We start from the raw sequence: 6798 nt of genomic DNA on the forward strand, positions 1-6798 counted from the left end.
AGCAACAGAAAGCTTTTGTAAAATGTGACATTTGAAATTCATTTTACTGTTAGTGTTTCTGTAGACACCTATGGCAAAGAGAAAATAAATGTACTCTGTCTTACATGACTTCTGCAATTCTAACGGGCAAGGCAGCTTGAAGTGAAACTATGGACTCTTGTTCACAGCAAGGAACATCTCCCAACCTTCCGATGGCACTTTCTTTAATTCTTTAATTTTTTTTTAATTCTCCACCTTTAGCTCTTCTGTGCCTCTTTTGGAAAAGCGCAAGTGGTACACATTACCAGGGACATTAATTACGAAGGGAGGGAACAGGAGTTCCAATAGCTGTTCCCAATGGGAGTCTTAAGGACACCTGCAGGAAGCCACCTGCAGGCACCCGGGGATACTGGGCGGTTTCTCCTGTCTCCACCCGCTGAAGTACGCTCTGGAGAAGCTAGCTAGCTCCTATCTCCACGCAGAAGAAGATCCGCGGCGCTCGTAGATCTGGTCCAAGGGTCCAGGCGCTCCTGGGGAGCCGCGGAGGCCAGGCGAACCACAGCTGAGCTGGGGACCCGGGGGCGAGCGCGCGCAGCCTTTCCAGGCGAAACGCAGCGCACAGCGCCCGGGCGGTGCCCAGCATGGAGTGGGAGCTGAATCTGCTGCTCTACCTGGCGCTCTTCTTCTTTCTGCTCTTCCTCCTGTTCCTCCTGCTCTTCGTGGTCATCAAGCAGCTGAAGAACTCGGTGGCCAACACAGCCGGGACGCTGCAGCCCGGGCGCCTGTCACTGCACCGGGAACCGTGGGGTTTCAATAACGAGCAAGCGGTGTAACCCAGCGCTGGGCTGGTCTCAGCTCCGCGGGGATTCAGGTACACCCCTCGGGAGTGGCGGCAGGGGGGACACACTCTTTGCTCCTCCCGGGTCTCCGGACCCTCTCCAGGGCAGGGGACAGCAGCGACAAGAGTCTGGCCAGGGAGCAGAGTTCTTCTAGAGCAAGCCTGATGCCAGGAGGGGAACTCGGGGTTAGAGGTCAGTTTGGGGGGGAGAATGGATGCACACCTGTGAACTCTTCTTTGTAGACGAGCTGCATTTGTGCAAAAGTCCATTATTCAGCCAATTCAGCTCAGCCACTTCCAACAAAATTAATTATCTAAATGCTTTGCTTTGAGGGGCGTTCCAATATGCACGGGAGAAATGATTCAGGGACCTGTTGGGGGCGGGAGGTTTCCTCCTACTTTTGATTGCTACTCCTAGTCTAACCTGCGGGGTAGCCAAAGGTGGGTTTAGACCCTGGGACAGCAGAGGGTAAATATCAGAATGATTCCCTGGGAAATGACCTTTGGACGCGGCCTGGAGGACAGGCAAAAGGGGCTGCTTTGCAGAGGGTCGGGCTAGCAGAAAGAGCTGTGTGAAGGGAGAGGCCTGCCCGCGGTTGGTTTATCAGACCTCTTGGAAAAGGCTGACCATCAGGAGTAAAACCCACCTGTGCTCCCTAAACAAGGTCAGACAACGTTAGTTTGAGAAATCATTTCATTCATCATATCTGATCGCTTTTCTTAGATCTACGTCATCTGGACCCAGGCTGGTACCCTTGACTCCTATCACAGCCCTGCAAAGTTGGACAGTGGCTGGTGGAAATCTTCTCGAGAAAGGTATGTTGGGGCTTCTCACTCGGGCTGAGTGTCTCCAGATCCAGGGCCTATCAAAGAGAAGGGTCGGGATGCAAGAGGCAGGAACCTGGAAACTGAGGGGTTTCTGCTCTGAATTAGAGAGCTTCCTCCAGAATCAAGAACTCAAGGTGATGTCTTGTAGGAATTGTGGAAATGATGGAGCTTGTGGGAATTAGAAAAAGAGGCCAGGAGCATTTGCAAATTTACTAGCCACCCCCCTTTTTTGAAAATAGTACTGAGGTGCAAATATAATTTGTCTTCAGTAGGGAAGGTTTGGGACACACTATGCCATGAAAACACTAATTTTACACACACACACACACACACACACACACACACACACACACTCACATCTATGGAGAGTTAAACCCCACAACATCATGTTTTGCCAAGGCTGATCATACAGAAACTACACAGAAGGGAATGGTTGATAATTTAAACGAAAGTGAAAATAGTCCCGTCTAGGGGGGTAACTACCAGAAACGATTTTGGTTGGAGACAATAAGTTGATTTCCTACATATTCTAAGTCATTCTGACATAATAAAGCTAATCTTAAATGAAGACAATGGTTTGTTTTAGCTATTATTTCTCAGGTAAATTCTTATCTCCTTGTCACATCTTTATCAAAGATATAGTGAGGCTTGATTTCGGTTTCCAGTCTGAATTGCAAACTCAGCAGCCATGAATCTGCATTGTGATTTGAACAACAGCCCTCTAATTAGCTTATCTCTGCGCAGTGATGTTTTGTTACAAGGCTGCGTGGTTATTATGAACATGGACAATGAACGAGGGAGTGACTAATGAGCAATTATATTTGTTTATAAGGGCAGAAAATAATCATTTCATACTTTGTAAATAACCAGAATATAAATTACTTTTAACCACCAGCTTGGCTTCTTGACTTTGTAATCTTTTCATCCTCCTGGTAGTCCTGGGCTCCTGGGGTCCAAGAGTGTAATTCACCCCAACCTTTCACTGACTGGAGAGGACAGAGAACTTGGGCATCTCGGTATTAGGCTGATCTCTGCAGTTTTTCAGGAGTGGCTGCCTTTCCACAGGGCGATTCTATCACCGCTGCACTAATTTGTCAGTTACTATGTGCTCGTTTATGTAGCCCCACCCAGGATATTTATTCTTCTCACCTGACTTTTACCTGGAACTTATTTCTAGAACACAGGAATGAAGATTCCTCACATCTGCCCTCAGAATGTGTTGGTGACATCTTTGCCCTGCCCTCTGGTTAGTAATTCCACCTTTGATAATTCCACAATTGTGGGTGAATTGCCTTTTCTATCTTTTTTTTTTTTTTTTATCCAATCCCCATTTTCCAAGACCCAGCACAAAACTGATCCTCCACGGCAGAGAAGCTTTTTGTTTATTTCTTCTCCAGACACAGAGTCTCTATATATAGCCCGGGCTTGCTGTGTAGCCTGAGTTAGCCTGGGCTTGGTGTGTAGCCTGAGTTAGCCTGGACTTGCTGTGTAGCCTGAGTTAGCCTGGGCTTGCGCTGTGTAGCCTGAGTTAGCTTGGGCTTGCTTTGGGGGCCAGATTGACCTTGAATTTGTCATTCTGCCTCTGCCTCCCAGCTATGGTATTACAGGAGTGTGCCATTAAGCTTGTCTCAAAAACCTACATTTGAGCTAGATCTAATGTATTGGCATCCACAATCCTCCTGGATGTATGGATTACTCAATTCATTGACCACACCCTAGTCCTAATAGCCCTGAATTCTGATATATGTATGAATAAGATAGGGTCTCACTATAGAGTCCAGAATGCCTTGGAACATACCAGCTTCCTGGTTCATCCCCCTGATGAGGATGTACCTCCATGCCTGGTCAATAATACTTTGAAAGATAAGGTAAATATGAATTAGCACTAAAACATTTGGTAAGTCAGGAACGCTTAAAATAACTGCTCATTTTGTAAACCTAATTTTATTATACAATATTATTGTTTTGTTTTCAACACAAGGCCTTCGCGAAGGCTAGAAGGCAAATTTCTTTCATTATGGGTCATAAGAATAGATGCATTATTAATGTTTTATTTCAAATGTTGCTATTTAATAATTAGGTCTAAATTTTAGTTGTTTAAAATGACTTCACATCTTACGAGGGCGATTTTGGTTGTTTGCTGATGTCCAAACTTGTGATGGCAATGGTTGTACATTGAGAAGATCATTTTAAGTTGAATGAGAATGCTACCACATTCCCATTTTTGCAAAATCTAAAATGTCTCATAAAGTGGGTTCCCCGTGCCTGTACTTCAATTGCAAGGCCAGGTGCGGCTGTGGGCCCAATGCCATCTGCTGCAGTCCTACGTGTAGCATGGGGGATTTCTCCAGCATTCACCCTGTGCATGGGCTTCTGGGAGGAAAGGATTTGTTTTTGGTTCATTGCAGAGGTGGAAACTTGGAACAAGGTATGCAAAAAACATGCGACACCCTATTTTTAATGCAGTGTTCTATGTTTCCAATTCTGTCTAGTTTCAGACCAAGTGCACTGGAATTCAATTATAAACGAGGAGAATTTTGAGCATTGTGAATGGTTAAGCCATTTAAGGATAGTTGGAATTTTCCCCCCCTCTACATCATGATTTAGAGACTTTTAGAATTCTAGTTATACTGATGCAGGATGTAGACAGTAACTGCAGGGTTCTGTACTTTCAAAATAACGTTTTCAGCTAGCCTGTGATATTTGTGCCTACCTAAGCTGAATCTGCAATTAAAACAATAAGAGCATTGGAATTTGTGGGGCATCTGTTGCCCCACGTTGGGCACCATTTTCCAGTGTTCACCTGTCACCCCATGTAGTGATGCCATTTGTCAGAGACCAGCTTCCACAAAAATATCACTTACCAGGGTAGGGGCATGGGGGTTAGAAGAATAGTAAAGAGAACAAAGACATGAGTGAAAATAATAAAACAGAAAACACAGGAGAGTACCAGGAGGGAGTTCCAGTGATCACTCCCTGGGTGGAACCCATTGGTATCTCCTTAAGGAAGTAGGAACTTAGTTAGATCCTTAGCCTTTTGTTAGGGGAAGAAACACATCTACTTCTCTCTCTAGTCCTGAAATACACGGTCTGGATATTAGCCACACCTGTTGACAATAATCTTGAGCGAGCAGAACTCTCTGATCTAAATCTAGGTGGGACCTTTGTTTGAGGTAGAAACAGACAATAAACTTAAAGGAACAGAAGTAAGTTTCAACTCTGACTTTTCGTCATGGGAGAATGGCAACAACTTTGAGCAAAGGGAAACTCTTTGACCTTCAGACAAGGTGGAAATAGGCTCCTATTTTTGGGCCCCGTAGGCCGTATTGTCCCCCCCCCTCCCCCCGCTCAGATTCTGATATGGTTTCCATGGCTCCTCGCAGGGAGGAGAAAGCTGAAAGGAAAAACAGTCTGAATTCACTTCTTTCTAAAGAGCTTCTCCATGGACAGACCCTCTCTCATTGACTAGAACTATGTGGCTGGCCATTGTCCTTTGTAGGGTTCTTTAACGACAGAGCTGTTGTCTTCAACCAAAATCTGAGCTCTCTAGATAAAAACAATGCGGGTTGGGTGGACAACCAGAAGTCTATGCTCCGGAACATAGTACAGTTCAAGAAAGATGAAACTTGTGATTCCCTGTCACCTTGAGGGGGTGTGGCTGAACAGAGCAAAGATGTCTTCTTAGTTCTCGGGAAATGTTTGTCAGGACTGGTTTCCTCTCTGGACAGCTGACTTTTCCTGCACCAGGATTTTCTAATCAAGTATCCTGGAAGCCTGCACATTTGTGTGTGTGTGTGTGTGTGTGTCTGTGGGGGGGGGGAGAGAATGTGTGTGTAGGTGGTGGGTCTTCATGACTCTTCTTGGAGCTTTGTCGTGGCATCAGTATAGATTGTTTCCTTTTGCTCCCTTTTGGTCCCCTTCATCATTTCCCTGTTAGTTAAATTTTGGTGGTAACCAAGTTTTTGTGTTTGATTCCCACAAAGGCCATCCCTTTCATATATGGAGGAAGGCACTCTGCGCTCAGAAATGCTACCTCTCTTCCTGCAGCTCCACTGTCAATCCAGGAATATCCTGGGAGATCGCCACTGGAGCTGCTTCCACTCACAGCCTGCGTACTGGCCAGCAGAGGGAGAAGAAACACTTCCCACACCCAGCGCTGTGCAAAAGAACTCTCTGTGATGTGGAACTGTTCTATATCTGTGGTGCCCAAGGCGGCAACCGCTAGTTACATGTGTCTAGTACACACTGAAATGTGGCTAGCGGGGCTTACATCTTATTTCGTCTCACCCGAGACAGCCACATGGAGAGGGTGGCTTTTGTGTGCACTGTTCGCCCCATTCCCTCGTGTGTGTGCTTTAGAGTCAGGAGGGGAGGAGGCAGCTGCTCCTGTGCTCCACACCCCATGGGCTTCACTGCTCTTCTTGCATTGAGTTTGTCTCCTTGAGGAAAAAGAAAATTAGTATGTTGGAAACTAAATTGAAAATGTTATTATCTACCTATTGCATGTCTTCTTGTACCAAATGGAATAGGTTTTAGTGACACGTGATCATGGAAAAAAAAATGGCAGGGCTGATCCACCATATCTCATGACCCCAGTCCATGTTCCTGACAGGGGTCATTTTTTTTTTCAAATATTTGTTTGTTTCTTATGTGAACAGTATTCTGCCTTTATGTCTGCCTGCACACCAGAAGAGGGCTCCAGATCTCATTACAGATGGTTGTGAGCCACCATATGGTTGTTGGGAATTGAGCTCAGGACCTCTGGAAGAGCAGCCAGTGCTCTTAACCACGGGGCTATCTCTCCAGCACGGCAGAGGTCATTTTGTCTTGTGTTGTTTATTCCATTTTAGTTTACTTTTTATTATCGTAAATGCCAAATGATTATTTTGTGTATGTTTTTCAAGATACCTAATGGTTTATATTTTTTAAAGTTGTGAAATAAACATGATAATTACAAGTAGCTCAGGTTTTTTTTGTGTGATTTTTAGTAACTTGTAATTATCCAAACTTGGTTGTCTAAAATTAGGATATGGTTAATAGAGGAAAAGAGATATTGATTTTTGTATGATAACCCTTTTAACAGACGATCTTATATGCCAATGAATGTTACCTTTCAAAATCATTAAGCGATTCTTCTGTTATGTTTGAAGTTT

General features: G+C 44.9%; 1 long non-coding RNA gene across 1 annotated transcript; it reads left to right on the forward strand.

Annotated features, from left to right (window-relative positions):
• The first annotated feature begins 572 nt into the window (after window positions 1–572).
• Window positions 573–5904, forward strand: LOC101994174. The gene is made up of 3 exons (XR_003376654.1): window positions 573–850; window positions 1542–1633; window positions 5629–5904. It is a non-coding gene; the product is annotated as an uncharacterized LOC101994174 (long non-coding RNA).
• Window positions 5905–6798: the final 894 nt, after the last annotated feature.

This window comes from Microtus ochrogaster, unplaced genomic scaffold (genome assembly GCF_000317375.1).
Source record: "Microtus ochrogaster isolate Prairie Vole_2 unplaced genomic scaffold, MicOch1.0 UNK78, whole genome shotgun sequence".
Lineage (NCBI taxonomy): Eukaryota > Metazoa > Chordata > Mammalia > Rodentia > Cricetidae > Microtus > Microtus ochrogaster.